Source organism: Mobula hypostoma, chromosome 2, assembly GCF_963921235.1.
Source record: "Mobula hypostoma chromosome 2, sMobHyp1.1, whole genome shotgun sequence".
NCBI lineage: Eukaryota > Metazoa > Chordata > Chondrichthyes > Myliobatiformes > Myliobatidae > Mobula > Mobula hypostoma.
Window position 1 is genome coordinate 180,859,327 of NC_086098.1, and position 17,139 is coordinate 180,876,465.

The 17,139-nt window shown below is 38.0% G+C and overlaps 1 protein-coding gene across 16 annotated transcripts in view; it reads right to left on the reverse strand.

Moving 5' to 3' along the window:
• The window catches only part of LOC134342716 (nuclear receptor coactivator 3-like), a 225,418-nt gene that overhangs the window by 87,681 nt on the left and 120,598 nt on the right, over nt 1-17,139 (reverse strand). For 3 of the 16 annotated variants that reach the window (XM_063041168.1, XM_063041172.1, XM_063041164.1), the window contains one exon: nt 10,412-10,579. The exons of 7 other annotated variants lie outside the window; for them this stretch is intronic. The gene's annotated coding sequence lies outside the window, so the exon portion shown is untranslated. Of the gene's footprint in view, nt 1-10,411; nt 10,584-12,175; nt 12,772-17,139 lie in introns of those variants that run through there. 6 more of the 16 variants (XM_063041177.1, XM_063041173.1, XM_063041174.1 and 3 more) reach the window with 5 other exon arrangements.

Genomic DNA, 17,139 nt, shown 5'->3' on the forward strand with positions numbered 1-17,139 from the left:
CGGACTGAAAAATGTACAGTGAATACAGAAATACATTTTATGAACATCAGCAGGGTGCAAGAGAGTTCATTAATTTTCTCTTGGAAATTCTGTCTCTGCCTCAAATATTTTAAGGAAACTTGACAGTGTATCAGGTGCTGCACAGATTGGATTAAATGAAAAGAAACAATCTACAAACTTATTGACCTTTTGTACTTAATGATGGCTTCTGTTAAATAATAGTTGTCTAAAGGCAGTAGTTTTTGTATATGTGCAACTATTATCGGCTACATGTGAGGTAACTCACATGGTAATGGATGGTAAGCTTGCATTGAAGTATGAGCATTGGACTAGGAAGTTACTTGAAACTGCAGCACACAAAAGAGTTAATGCAGTTCAGAAGAGTGACACAGCATTTTAATTATCAACATACAGACACACCCAAGGCAGGGAAATTATCTGAACTGATCATTTCATTAATAATACAAATTAAAGACTTGAAGGGACATTGACAAGGAGTGAATTCAAATGGACAGTTGAGGGATAAGGAAAGCTAATACCTGGTAATAATTATCCATGACATGAATACAATTAAAAAGGAGCAATGAAGAAAAATGTATGTAATTGGCATGGTGTTAAACTGCTGCTTTCTCATTCGTATTTTTTTGAATCTGTATCATTATTTAGTACTTCTAATGGCCAAATCTGCCACTTCATAATCCACTATTACTCAGGCTGATGAAGGGGTAGTGCTAAAAGAATAGCCACGTCAACTCTTGATTAATCAGCAGTGCTCAAGTCCAAACAAAGCTTTTGGCAAAATCAGTACGACTTCAGTCTTGAGTTGATTTTTGTGAGACAAGATTGGTTAACATCTAAATTTGATCTCCAAGATTACAAATTGGGGAAAGATTTTCAACATTTACAAGGAAGTTGAATAGGTACATGGATGGAAGGGGTGTGTAAGGTCATGGCAACAGGAATAAGCAGAACAATAGCTCGGCACAGACTGGGTAGGCCAAATTTCATGATACATATCGGTGATATTAAACCTGGTTCTGATTCTGAGCTGTAGTGTCTATGACTCTCTTTGGCAAAGAAAACAAATCCACTCTTAATGCACCTTTGATATTAGATCACAAGTTTTGTACTATTTATATCTTCAAACAGACTTTTCCTCAGGCAAGCAAAGGCTACACTGGTGCAATAATCTAATGATGATTTTCATCAATGATGCCGACACTTTTTGGCTTCTAAACTAATGAATAGGATCCATCCATCAGGTATTCGTATATTATTGTCACAGAGTGGTGGTAAAAATCTTCTGAGGTGTATATATTTCAATGCTAGGAGTATTGCGAGGAAGGCAGACAAGTTGAGGGCGTGGATTGACACGTGGAATTATGACGTTATAGCAATTAGTGAAACTTGGCTACAGGAGGGGCAGGACTGGCAGCTTAATATTCCAGGGTTCCGATGTTTTAGATGTGATAGAGGCAGAGGAATGAAAGGTGGGGGGGGGGGTGCGGGGTGGTAGCATTGCTTGGTCAGGGAAAATGTTACAGCAGTGCTCTGGGAGGACAGATTAGAGGGCTTGTCTACTGAGTCCTTATGGGTGGAGCTGAGAAACAGGAAAGGTATGGCCACATTAGTGGGGTTATATTATAGACCACCCAATAATCAGCGAGAATTGGAGGAGCAAATCTGCAGAGAGATAGCAGGCAACTGCGGGAAACATAAAGTAGTGGTGGTAGGGGATTTTAATTTTCCACATATTGATTGGGACTCCCATACTGTTAGGGGTCGAGATGGGTTACAGTTTGTAAAACGTGTTCAGGAAAGTTTTCTAAATCAATATATAGAGGTACCAACTAGAGGGGATACAATATTATATCTCCTATTAGGAAACAAGTTAGGACAAGTGACGGAAGTGTGTGTAGGGGAATACTTTGGTTCCAATGATCATAACACCATTAGTATCAAATTGATCATGGATAAAGATAGATCTGCTCCTAGGGTTGAGGTTCTAAACTGGAAGAAGGCCAAATTTGAAGAAATGAGAAAGGATCTAAAAAGCGTGGATTGGGACAGGTTGTTTTCTGGCAAGGATGTGATCGGTAAGTTGGAAGCCTTCAAAGGAGAAATTTTTAGAATGCAAGGCTTGTATGTTCCTGTCAGGATTAAAGGCAAAGTGAATAGGAATAAGGAACCTTGGTTCTCAAGGAATATTGCAACTCTGATAAAGAAGAAGAGAGAGTTGTATGACATGTATAGGAAACAAGGAGTAAATAAGGTGTTTGAGAAGTATAAAAAGTGCAAGAAAATACTTAAGAAGGAAATCAGGAGGGCTAAAAGAAGACATGAGGTTGCCTTGGCAGTCAAAGTGAAGAATAATCCAAAGAGCTTTTACAGGTATATTAAGAGTAAAAGGATTATAAGGGATAAAATTGGTCCTCTTGAAGATCAGGGTGGTTGGCTATGTGTGGAACCAAAAGAAATGGGAGAGATCTTAAATGGGTTTTTTGCATCTGTATTTACTAAGGAAACTAGCATGAAGTCTATGGAATTAAGGGAAACAAGTAGTGAGATCATGGAAACTGTACAGATTGAAAAGGAGGTGCTTGCTACCTTGAAGCAAATTAAAGTAGATAAATCCCCAGGACCTGACAGGGTATTCCCTCAGACCTTGAAGGAGACTAGTGTTGAAATTGCAGGGGCCCTGGTAGATACATTTAAAATGTCGGTGCCTACAGGTGAGGTGCCGGAGGATTGGAGAATGGCTCATGTTGTTCTGTTGTTTAAAAAAGGATCGAAAAGTAATCCGGGAAATTATAGGCCGGTAAATTTTTACGTCGGTAGTGGGTAAGTTATTGGAGGGAGTACTGAGAGACAGAATCTACAAGCATTTGGATAGACAGGGACTTATTAGGGAGAGTCAACATGGCTTTGTGCGTGGTAGGTCATGTTTGACCAATCTATTGGAGTTTTTCGAGGAGGTTACCAGGAAAGTGGATGAAGGGAAGGCAGTGGATATTGTCTACATGGACTTCAGTAAGGCCTTTGACAAGGTCCAGCATGGGAGATTAGTTAGGAAAATTCAGTCGCTAGGTATACATGAAAAGATGGTAAATTGGATTAGACATTGGCTCAATGGAAAAAGCCAAAGAGTGGTAGTACAGGATTGCTTCTCAGAGTGGAGGCCTGGGACCAGTGGTGTGCCACAGGGATCAGTGCTGGGTCCATTGTTATTTGTCATCTGTATCAATGATCTGGTTGATAATGTGGTAAATTGGATCAGCAAATTTGCTGATGATACAAAGATTGGAGGTGTAGTGGACAGTGAGGAAGGTTTTCAAAGCTTGCAGAGGGATTTGGACCAGCTGGAAAAATGGGCTGAAAAATGGCAGATGGAGTTTAATACAGACAAGTGTGAGGTATTGCACTTTGGAAGGACAAACCAAGGTAGAACATACAGGGTAAATGGTAAGGCACTGAGGAGTGCAGTAGAACAGAGGGATCTGGGAATACAAATACAAAATTCCCTAGAAGTGGCATCACAGGTAGATAGGGTTGTAAAGAGAGCTTTTGATACATTGGCCTTTATTAATCAAAGTATTGAGTATAAGAGCTGGAATGTTATGATGAGGTTGTGTAAGGCATTGGTGAGGCCGAATCTGGAGTATTGTGTTCAGTTTTGGTCACCAAATTACAGGAAGGACATTAATAAGGTTGAAAGAGTGCAGAGAAGGTTTACAAGGATGTTGCTGGGATTTGAGAAACTCAGTTACAGAGAAAGGTTGAATAGGTTAGGACTTTATTCCCTGGAGCGTAGAAGAATGAGGGGAGATTTGATAGAGGTACATAAAATTATGATGGGTTTAGAGAGAGTGTATGCAAGCAGGCTTTTTTCCACTGAGGCAAGGGGAGAAAAAAACCAGAGGACATGGGTTAAGGGTGAAGGGGGAAAAGTTTAAAGGGAACATTAGGGGGGGCTTCTTCACACAGAGAGTGGTGGGAGTATGGAATGAGTTGCCAGACGAGGTGGTAAATGCGGGTTCTTTTTTAACATTTAAGAATAAATTGGACAGATACATGGATGGGAGGTGTAAGGAGGGATATGGTCCGTGTGCAGATCAGTGCGACTAGGCAGAAAATGGTTCGGCACAGCCAAGAAGGACCAAAAGGCCTGTTTCTGTGCTGTAGTTTTCTATGGTAATGAGAAAATAACTTGTGCGTTTACATAATCGGTATGGATAGCTTGTAAAACTAAGTAGTTCCACTATATCTTGGTAATTAAAGTACTTTGAGACAGTACAAGGGAAAAGCAATAACTATGTGTTACAGTTATAGAGGAACTGTAGTGCAATTGGCAATAGCATGCAGGGGCCATGCAGAAGAAGGTTGTGAGGTCAAGAGTTCATTTTTAATGTACAAGTGATCTGTTGACAAGTCTTATAACAGTCAACAGAAGCTATCCTTGAGCCCGGTGAAGAGCTTTTGTATCTCCTGCCTGAAGGAAAGAATAGAAGAGAGAATGTTTTTGATTAAGTTGCACAATAGACCTCACAGTCTACCTCATTATGACTCTGGGCATTATTGCCTACTTGCAAGATGTTAGAGCTTGCACTTTCTCCGTAACACAGGGGTTCCCAACCTGAGGTCTATGGACCCCTTGCTTAGTGGTAATGGTCCATGACATTAAAAAAAGTTGGGAACCTTTGCTGTAACAGAAACACTATTTTGTACTGTTACTGTTTTACCTTGTACTACCATGATGCATTGTTGAAATGAATTGATGAAAATGAATGGTAAGCAAGACCAGTATTCCAGTGCACCTCAGTACATGTGACAATAATAAACTAATTTACCAAATTTACCAATTTTCCAAGGCAGAAAGGAGTACAGACAGAGTAAGGGGAAACCAATTTTCATGATGGACAAAGCTCTGCATTACCCTCTGTAACTACTTGCAGTCTTGGACAAAGGAATTGCCATACCAAGCTGTGAGGCATCCGGATACGATGCTTTCAATAGTGCATTGATAAACATTGAAGATGGTCAACGGAAACATGACAGATTTCCTTCGGCTTTGAAGGAAGAAAACGACATGCTAGTGTGCTTTCTTGTCCATAGCACCAACATAGTTGAACCACAACAAGCCATTGGTGATATTTACACTTAGAAACTTGAAGCTCTCAACCATGAGCATCTTAGCACCACTGGTACATAGAGGTGTGCATGCTCTACTTTCCTTCCAGAATTCAATGGCCAGCTCTATTGTCTCGCTGACTTTGAGGGAAAGGTTGTGATTCTGACACCAAGATATGAGGCTCTTTACTTCCTTCCTGTACTTCACCACATTGTTAATTATGATCCAGCCCACTGCAAACACTGATGGAGTCAGAGCAGAATCGGGCCATACTGTCACAAATGCGTAGGGAATAAAGTAAGAGGCTGAGTCAGAGGGCAACCTTGTAAAGTAGCAACAGACTGTTAAAGGACCTTTCTTGTCTGAATGTAAAGCACAAAGATGCTTGGACTTCAAGCAGAGCACAAGACTCTACTATGCTGCCATGATCCCTTCTCTCCTGTACCACAGATATGTTGCAACTATAGCATGCAACTAAAAGCTGTAGAAAAACACCACCAACACAATCCCAACAAATCTTCAATGTTCACTAGCAGGACAAGTGAACCAAAATCAATATCCTCTCCCAGCCCAGCATTATGGCCCTACTGATACTGTTACTTAAACACCTAACATCAGGTTTCTGAAATGCATACTCTATTCTGAAGTCTGTTGTGGCAAGGGACTACCAGGTGAATGGACAAAAAGGTCTTCTCAATTCCTTGAAAAATTTCATTGTCACCACCCTTTCTGATCTAAAATTCCAAACGGTGCAGTAGCATTTTGGGATGGCATTGACATTCATAAAGTCATTCATAAAGTCACTAAAGCCTGACTTAAGTGGCAGAAAGGGGATACTGCCTTTGAGACTACGCATCTGCTGCCCACCCAGAATCACACCTCCCACTGTGCAAAAGTCTGCAGGTCTTACACTGGCCTCATTGACCAGAGAACTGGAATGGAAGCAAATCATCTTAATGCCAGCGACTTTGCAATATAAAAGAGGTGATCATTTTGCTACCATCAAGGTGGAACTACCTGAAGATCACTGCTGCAGTTTGTAAATAAGCCTTAAATTATAAATATAGTCTCATCAACTTTTAATGTGATAATAACCAAGAACAATAAACAGCATGAATCCTGTTGTATTGAGCATCAATGGGCTAATGAATAACTTGTGGTGGGGTGGAAATTAACAATGATCAAGAATCCTGTGTTATAAATATGAGTTAGGTAGCCTTCCTTGTAACTGGACTGGGAAAAAAAATCAAAAATAATCATGGGAACACCCAGCTAGTCCAAAAATAAACAATTGTCCATGAAAATTTTAGTAGAAAGTACAATGATGGCAGTAATGTCCAGGATCGCAGTGGTATCCAGAGCTGGAGTACAGATGGATTTTACTGCAGTCATTCAGGAGGTCATAGAGGGCTATGCAGCAGGGAAATTCTAGGCAGCTCTAGAGTAGGTTACATGGTCAGCACAACATTGTGAGCCAAAGGGCCTGTAGTGTGCTGCAGATTTTATAAGTTTCTGTCTCTATGTCAATAGACTTCAACTTCTAGATGGAAGCAAACTGTCTACTTTTGGGCTTGCAATTCAAAGAAGACAAGAAAGTGAGGAAAGTGCGGCTTAGGCAAAGTGATCACACATTGCACAAGTTGTATTCTGTCTGTGACTATGCAACCTTGGAACATCACTGAATTTTCTGAAGCCAAGTTAACAGGTTATCCCAAACTACTGCAACAAGTTGCCTGCCCCATACTGGAGCAAGAGCTCATTTTGATGAAGCTTTCAATGAAACACATATAGCACTATAGAACATACTTGGTTACAGCCACAAACATGTTTCATCACTGACTCAACATCAACCATTTTGAAAGAAAAAAGATGATTCAAGTTCAAATCCCATCTACAGACAAAATCCTAACCATTTATAAGGTAAGTGAAGACAGGACATTGTAATTTGAAATAAAAGTGCTTTGAAGTTCCAATACACCGTATTGGGTCCAAGTATCTAAAAGTGGAAATCAGGATCATATGAGCTTAAAAGTCAGTCAGTAATTAGGCCTAACAAAAAACACATAGGCACCCACCAAGAGGACAAGTTAAATTTGGTGTGCCAGAAGAGGAAAACAGGACATTTAAAAGACTTAATGAAATCAGTAAAATCAAATATTTTGTGAAAGTGCAACTTATATTGTGTAAGTCTTGCAATAATCAAGCACCAGATCTGATCAGGATCACCAATGCGCTCACGAGCATTCTACAAGTATCCAGTGGTGGGAGTAGCAGGAACAGTGTCAACGGCAACCCAATGATCACCTCTATTAACTCAAGACTTAAAGAGTGAATAAGACCAAAATCTATAGGTGAACAGGACCCAGTCTTTCCCCCCAGGAATGCCTAGTCTTCAGTGGGGAGATCCAGCATGTCTCACTTTAATACTATTTTAGCCATGAACAACTCTTCCTATTCCCAAACTAAATAATGGGCTCAACAGCAAAACAAATCCACCCTCATGCAAGATTTCATCTGAGAACATTCAATCCACTGTGAACTAACTAACTTCCCACAGAACATAATATCCAGTATTAAAAACTTCCTCAGCTTTGTTCCACTTCCCCGCAAATACGTTGCCCTGATTCAGCATATTAGCCTTGTATTAATCTTTGTGGTAAAGTACATGTGATGGCCTAACACCTATTTTTTAAATTATTCTTTCCTCTAAAAGCAGCTGGTAATTCTACTTCTCGTAATTATGCCCTTGAAATTGTTATGGGATAACTGCTCAACACTTAATATGTTTATTTTAAGCTCTTAAATCAGCAATAGAACAATGACTCCAGGTTGTAATATGTTATGCTTTTTTTAATTTCAGTACATCATTACGCAAAACCCCATAGATTTCTTTTAGCATCAGAAGGGAATCACTTTCTCCATCCCTCATTCAAAACACATTAAATGCACAAAATAGCTTGCTATGCAGCAAATGCATGAATTGACAAAACTATGAGTACTGGAGCTCAGTGTGGTAAGGTTCAAGGCCATCCCCTCTGAATTCAAGTTAGACAAACTAGAATTATGTCCTTAATATTGAGAAACCAAGATAGGAAAGAAAAGTGCCATGTACACAGCTCAAATGTAATGCAAAGGTACAAAAATAATCTAGACAACTAATGGGATCTGCAATTCAAAGGATGACTCCAATATTGCAGTAATACAAATTCCTGTCACCCTTCACCTGGAATTCTGTGTTCAGTTTTCAATAGCTAAAGCACAGGTTGGAAGGAAAGCACAAATTCAAAAGACTTGCAATAAGATTTAAATGGTTAAAATGAGGATTGGATGGGCCGGCTGGTGGCGCAATGACATTGGCGCCAAACCCGGGAGCGGAGGTTCCCAGGTTTGAAACCAGTCGGATCCGCTCCTGAGTACACTATCCATCCCTGCTGGGTTGAGCGTTGAGATCACAACTCGACCTCGTAAAATAAAGGGAAAATACTGCAAAAATGTCTGTGTGAGGAGTGGTGTGCAGACTCGCACGCACGCAGACACCAAGAAAAGAAGGGGATTGGATGCATAAGCATAGGTGTTGCGACTTATTTTAGTCTGAGAAATGATCTAATGGGGGTATTTAACAGGGTTTGATCAGATAGTTACTGAAAAGCTGTATTTCATAAGGGCATAACTTTGTAACAGCTGAACAATTTGGGATTGCAAGAGAGAAAAAGAAAATCACAAAATGCTCTCTATTCTACAAAGTTAAAAGCTGGAAATACTTCCCCCAAGTACTGTTGATGTTGTGCAATTAATACTTTTATGATAAAATTTCTTAGGGCAAAGATCACAAATGATACGGGACACAGATAAATGAAGCACAAATCAATGAAAATCAATGGCAGAATAAGTATGACTATCTCCATAACTTCATTATCAGTAATACTGCACTTACATTTTATTCAAGAACTAAATAAGGCGTGAATGGCAATTAAAAATGGTTTAGAACTCATTATTAGTGTCAAGATAATTGATCATTTGGTTTAGCAATTGAACAAATCATCTTCCCAAAATGTAGTAGTTTAATGTAGTAGTAAATATAGTATTTTAGTAATGTAATATTTTATACTTGATAAAGGACAAGAATTCTTCTTCAGACAGAACGTCCAAAAAACCGACAGTGTGAACTGTTTCAAAAATAATTCAGAAACTTTTCTCTCTGAATAAAAAGTGGAGCAAGGTGAAATTTGGAACTACCAGGAAACCAAATTATTTTTCTGTCCCTCAAAATATAACTTCCACAAGTTAAGAAATAACAAAAAAAATTTCTACAAATAAGCTCAAATTTTTACTTCACTTTTTTGGTTGACTTTTTCCTTTGCTCAGGTCAGTGCAATCAGTTAATATGATTTATAACAATGCAAGGAGACCATCCAGTTCCTAGTCATTTAATCATAGCAGTGAAGCAATAACATTGTCTCTCATGCAGTCATACCTCATGCCATGGTGACTACAAGTCAAGCTCACATAGGAATTTCACTTGGACTTGGGATTTCCGATATATATTTGGCAAATCTAATGCATACAACCAAACTGAAGATTGACAAGTAAATTCTATCCATGGTGAAATAAAAAGCTAAATATTTCGGAATTAAATCACAGCACACAGAAATGTAACCTTAAGGTTTGGAACTAGATCTGTGCTACATATAATCTATATCTCTGGACTACTCAATGTACAGTTTTCAACATTTTGCATAATCTTGAGATCAACAAAACTTTCATATTCATCTCATACACCAAATCCCTCTAAGTAATCTAACCCAAACTTTGGCTTTTCATGGCTCCCAATTAAGTACCTCAACCATTAAAACAAAACTCACTCTGGTTTTCAAATCCAGCCACAGTCTTCCCATTCATAGTCTTTTCCAGTCCAGTGACCAACCAAGAAAACGGTTTCCACAATACTAATCATTCAATCATCCTCTAATTTAATTGCGCTCTCATTGCTTCTTGCATCTTTAACTGTCTAACCAGTAGAACTCCTTCCCTGTTTCTCTTTGCCTCCTTTAAAAGTATCTCAATGACTGATCTTAGTCATCTGCCTGAATGAGGCTTGACATCAAACATTGTTCAGTAACACTTCTATGTAATGTATTAGACCATTTTACCACCTCTGAGATTAGGTTGATAATCAATGATAAAAAGAGGTCCATTGGTCAGATTGTCTTGGTTGTATCATAAGATGATGAATATTTCAAAGCATTTCTTAAATACTAGGCTGGCTTCCAGAAGGATACTTGCCCAAGGAATCTTCAGGCAACGAAGTATATAATGCTCATAACCCTAATAGCCGGCTGGTGGTGTAGTGGCATCAGCGCTGGATTTCAAGGCGAGTGGTCCCAGGTTCGAATCCTGCCAGCTCCTTGCACGCTTTCCATCTGTGCTGGGTTGAGCGTCAAGCTAGCAACTCTGCCTCATAAAAAAACAGACAAAATGCTAAAAGAAATGGCAAGTTTGCCCCTTGATGCGCCACACAGCACGGAGAGGAACAACATACAACATGACCCTAATGCATTCAATACAAGTGCAGAATATAGATTCTACATCAGCATGAGGAAACATCTATTTAGGTTAAAACAAAGTGGAGAGTGGTCCAAATAAAAGAAAAGTAAAAAGTGAAATCAATTTAAAACAATTAAATAGAAAAGGCAATGATTTAACCTGGAGCATCCAAAAAGTGAAATAAGTGTTACAACTATTCAGCCCTAAAAAGTTACTTTCCAAGATGTGCTTTGTAATTGATCAACCAGAGTACCCTTACAGCACTGCATGTTCAGTCTAATTAGAAAGACTAATTGCCATGGGGAAATATAAATTATGAAAGACCCAAATGACACCACAGGATAAATTTTTAGACAAAATTAATAACCTATATAGCACAGAGATAATCACCAACATACTGCACTTTTGTTGGATCCTATGGGAGGTGTTGTATAATACCACTTTGCTTTATAAAACGAGGAAGTGCTGCATCCTTTATTCAGAAAGGCTCTAGCAATGCAAGGTCATATACCAGGAAGAGCCACAGAAGAGTAAATATTTCTGTTGCTGCGATACCATTACAACTGATAGTCAATACCATCTTCAATAGATGGTCAACAGCAAGTTGCAAATCATACAAAAGCACTTCCATCCAATTCTAATAATTAGAAGAATTTTTGGTAAGAATTGAAGCTTTAATTTGCTATCTGCCTCCTGCTAATTTAGAACATTTCCTTAAAAATAGCTTTTGCTATGCAGAAACAGCTAAAATTTCATTTGACAGTTCACGATGGCGAGTTCTCCCTCTCTACTTAATGATGACACTGAAACCAATAATGCTTCTTCAAGAATTCTAATGAAAAGGCAGATGTATAATATCAGAAAAGTATCATACTTTCAAATTATTTATGAAGTACTCATGACAAAATGGTTTACATATGTACTAAAGGGGAGGGCAGAGATAAAAGAGATTATTTTAGAAATCTTTCATTGTTAAAAACTTTCCATATTTTTTCTGTTCACTCATTGATCTCTTTAGATTAATCTTATCAAATGTCTTTGTTAATCAGTCAAGTAAAGAAAAAGATCAACTGATTCAGCTGTTAAAAAAGCAAAACTCAAACTGAATATCACCACAAATTAACTAACAGGATGCTTCTATGTGTAATAAAGATTAACGGATGGATCTGTATTACTAGTCATATAGAAACACATTTCTCATACATGCACTACAGCTCCTCTGGTTAAAATTACAGGCTTATTCCACCAGAATCTCATGCAGCAATTTAACAAATTAACACCCGTGTTTGTATTTCACCATGAATGCAGGCATGAAAAACTGGTGGGAAAATTATACTTTAAAAAATTTACTGAAAGTAGTCTTTAGCAAGCAAGACTGAAATAACTGCACCCACACACTCGAGAAGCATAGTCTCTATGACAGTACTTCCAGTAAGAAGCTTTTAATGTAGAGGAAGTCAGCACAAAGACTGAACTTATATTACAAAAATAACTAATGCTTACCTTAGCCAATGAGATTGCTGAAATAGGGCAAGTTGCCAAGATCTTCCTGGCAGTTCGAATAAAACACTAACGACTGACCAGTTGCCTAAAGTAATTATCTACTTTGTTTTGTTTTCCACTTACCGCCTCCCAAACATTAACCAATGTGCAAAATGAACTGGAGACCTTTCAGAACTCAGAGCCCTCAGCTCGATCGTGGTGAAAACAGAAAACAGGAAACAAATCAACAAAACTCATCAGCTTGTTTCACTTAGTTCACGTGATCTTTGCCCAGTCAGCAGCCAATGCATTTTCCTTCCGGTATTGGCAGAATTATTACACTGATCGTAATGACTGCTTTAAAAAAAAATCCCAATCTCCTCCTCCAAAAGAATGTATCAAGCTTCTCTCCAGCATGCAGAGCGCCGCCAAAGAATGCTGCCCTGATTGGATTACTTTTTTTTATCTATTTAATTACTGTAACTGAAAGCTGCAAATGTCACACTGTGCATGTTTTAAATTAGCTCTTTTACAATGAAAGGTGGTGCAATCAGAACACGTACTTGAAATTTGGAATAGCTACAGAAGACCGAACCATATATTGCTATTTATAAGTCACTGCTTACATGCAGTATTTTCAAAAATCACAACCAACCCACCTCCGACATATTATGTGAAAAAATAAACCAATATATTTTCAGCCAATTATTATACACCTACTATTTTTGGAGGGCTGTGTCATAACCACTATCTATGAAAGAGCAACATAAGCATTTGGGGATTTTAGATCAAAATAAATGCATGTAATTTAAACTGACGCAGTCTTTAAAACACAAGATTGCTGGTTTAACAACTAACTTGCTGTACATTCTCACTTTACAGTTCTTTGCGCTTAGAGAGATTTCTGTTTACAGGCAAGTGAAGATTACAGTCCAGCTCTTTATTTTAAAAATAGATTCTGCTGGATTTGTTGTGAATAATAAGGCATTGAATCAAATTTACATCCATGCCTCCTCCACCCCTCCTTCCACGTACCAATTTAACAAGCATGGTATCTGCGTTTAATTTTAAAAAGTGTGAGATGCATAAAACTGACCAGCTGAAAGATTATATATACAGTAATGATAGTACCAGGTTTGCTGTCTTTTTTTTAGAAACATGGCTACAGGGCAAAGGTCTAGTCATTCGTGTAAATATTTGACTTTATTTATCAAAGTTAGTCTGTTTCAAAGTTTAGTATTCAATAGCTCTCGGGATCACTGAAGTAAATTTTTACTTATTTCCAACAATAATTTTTTTCTACAAACAAGAGAAAATCTGCAGATGCTGGAAATCTGAGCAACACAAACAAAATGCTGGAGGAACTCAGTAGGCCAGACAGTATCTACAGAAAAAAGTAACAGTCAATGTTTCAGCCGAACTGTCGACTGTACTTTTTTCCATAGATGCTGCCTGGCCTGCTGAGTTCATCCAGCATTTTGTGTGTGTTGCATTAAGTTTTTTTTTGGGAGATCATCAGAAATCGAACTGAGCTTCCAATTAGAATGGACAACCTTGTCTTAACACTGAAAATTAGGTGCTAAACTGCTTTCATATAACCTACCTTGAAACTCAATTTTCATTAGCAGTTTCTTCAGGAAAACTGTTGAAATGTCAGCTTCATATCAAGAACAGATACAGTGGAGAGACTGGATTCCCAGTAACAAAGGTGAACACAAATAATTGGCATTTTCTTTCAAGGATCTTCTGAATTCAAACACCAAGTCAATCTGTTCCCAACCCAATCACATCATTAAATTACTAATGCACAGAGGCAAAGTCTTTAAAAAACAAGAAGTCTGCTACTATAAAACTAGCTTAATCCAGAATTTCCACTTCATAAAAGTGAAAAAAGAATGCAGATATTGGAAATCTAACTAAAAGTAGAAAATGCTGGAAATATTAAATAGGGTATCCATATCTGCGGGAAAGAGAAACAATTAACACGGTCAGAAAATGGGAAGGAGATAAAGAAGCTTGTTAAGCCACAGGGAGGGTGGATGAATAGGACAATGCCGTTAATAAGGTAAAAAACCAGGATGCACATAGGGAATAAATGAAAAACAAAATTTGCAGGTGAATGAGTATTAGTGAGCAAGTTGAACAAAAAAAATGTACGAGTTAAAGAATTCAGAAAGTAAAGATATAAACGTAGTCAAGTGACACATATCCTGCAGTTACAAAGAAGAAGAAAAAACAACCGACCATACACATTCCTGGGCCAGTCAAAATTCCACTCACTTGAGGGTTCCATTAACCCTCAATGGCTTTAGGTTTATGAAGGTTTGCTGGGCCACATAGAGTGTCACTGAATTCTTGAATTGATGCCAAGATCAAAGCTGAGATGAGGCCTGGTGTTGAACTGAGCAACCTACTGGTGAGTGTGCTTTGTTATATATTACTACTAACAACTCAATCAATTCACTGATTGCTTTGCCTAGACTTCCTACAATTTTGTGTCTCTACAACGTGTTTTCATACTACAAATTGGTTATAACACTATTGATGAGTTGGGAAATATTATTTGCATTACACAGGCCAGACTGATTATAAGGTAATCATAACCATGATCAGAAAAACCTATTTAAATCTATGCTCTGAAGGCCTGTTCTCTGTAACAATTTTTTAAAAAGAAATGTAATTATCACTTTATAGCAGAAACACTTGTAATTTTGACAGCAAAATATGGTTTCTGCTTCCGTACATGGGATGCACTAGAAAATTCTGACTTCTGAATCAAACAAAAAGTCTTGCCAGCCCTAATCAAACATAGTTGCTAACGCTAAAATGCAAAACCTCTGTATGTGTTATTATGAATGATGTATTACAATCATTCTGTGCTCTGCATCTTACTTTTGTTAACATAATAGCAATTATTAAGAGGTCTTTCAACCTGCCTCCCAAAATTACTTGTCAATCTGTTTGTATATTGAAACTAAATTTCTTTTTATATTTAAAGACAAGTATTTACAATCCCATGTCTAATGAAACAACTCTTTGGATTTATCTTTAATATTTTCATATAGCATTTATCAAACTAGACAAATCATGCAATGAGAAAGCAAAAGAAAACAAACACTTAGTGAGATTCAAGGAAAACCTTAAAACCTATTTAATTGTTTTGTAGTCCTCCCGCAGCTCTGCCTAGTATACTAGTAAGCACATATGGAAACTCTGATCAAAAAAAAAATTGGGTTAAATATGACTTTCTTTTAAATGTATCCAAGATTTTTCATCCTGAATTGCTTGTAATATTGGAGTTCTATTTAATGTCTTTCTAATTCCCCTTAAGGAGAGGGCAGTAATAAGTGCAGGAATTGCTAACAGATTTATTGATCAATCAAGAAAAAAATAATTACAAAGCTTTGCTTACTTATTTATTATTTCTTTCTTTCTTTTTGTATTTGCACAGTTTGTTGTCTTTTGCACACTGGTTGAACACACAAGTAGATAAGTCTTTTACTGATGTCCAGTTATGGTTTTTATTCTATTATGGATTTATTGAGTATGCCCACAAGACAACATATCTCAGAGTTGTATACTTATTTTGAACTTTGTAAAAGTATTCAGCCCCCAACCTTTTGTTCACATAAATATTACAACCAGGGATTTTGATTAATTTAACTGAAAATTTTTATTTGTGAATCGCGTTACTTTTTTTTCCACAGTACAACCCAAAATACAAGGAAAATTATACAGCATAAAAAGTACACAACTCAGAAACGGAAATATCAGTATTTCAAAAGTATTCATTCCCCTTTGCTTAGTACTTGTTGAATCACCTCTCACAGCTATTATAGCCAATAGTCTTTTTGGATAAGTCTTTATTAGATTTGCACAAAGTGATGGAGCAAGATTTGCCCATTCCTCTGTGCAAAATCGCTCTCAAGCTGTGCCAGGTTAGTTGGGGACAGGTGCTGACAGCAATCTTGAGGTCTTGCCAGAGATGTTCGATCAGGTTAAGGTCAGGACTCTAACTGGGCCATTTAAGGACATCAATTTTCCTCAACTGAAGTCACTCCGCAGTTGTTCTGGCAATGTGCTTTGGGTCATTGTCCTGTTGAAAGACCTTTATTTTCCTCTCCAGTTTAGGCTTTCTGGCAGAGGCTAGCAAGTTTTTATCCAGAATCTCACTGTATTTAACAGCATTCATCTTCCCACCAATCCTGACCAGATTTACAGGCCCTGTGCTGAAAAGCATCCCCATAGCATAATGCTACCTCCACCATTATTTACAATAGGGATGGTGTTACCTGGCTGATATGCAGTATTAGATTTACGCCACATGTACCACTTAGTGTTGAGGCCATAAGGTTCCACTTAAAGTTCAGAACAGAAGACCTTCCACATCTTTACAGCATCTTCTAAATGACACTTTGCAAAGTCTTTACGGTCAAGGATATGCTTTTTTGGCCAGGGCTGCTTCTTTGCCACTCTGCTATAAATACTCTTTTTGTGCAAGGCCTTAGAGATTTATGGAGCAATGAACTTCATCTCCAGTTGCAGCCACTGACTTCTGCAGCTCATTCAGTGACTGCTGGCATCACAGCAGCCTCTCTCACAACTGCCATTCGCCTCCAGCAACTAAGTTTTGAGGGCTACTCTGACTTAGGCAGTGTGGCTGTGGTTTCATATTTTTCCACCTTTTCACAATGGACTGCACTGAGCTCCGGGTATGTTCAATACCTTTGAGATGGTCGTGTAGCCTTTCTCAGATTTATGCTTCTCTATTATCATTTCCCTGACTTGTCTTGAATGCTCTTTTGTCTTCATTTTGGTTTGGTCTGTTGACAGTCTACTATAATGTTGTACCTTACAGAGAGAGGGGGCATATAGTATATTCTTATGAATATATTTAAAACAGGTGATTCTCCAATTTTCTACAACAAAATTGGATGAGTTGGTAAAGTAATATATTGCAACCGAGGAAAGCTAACAGTAATTAC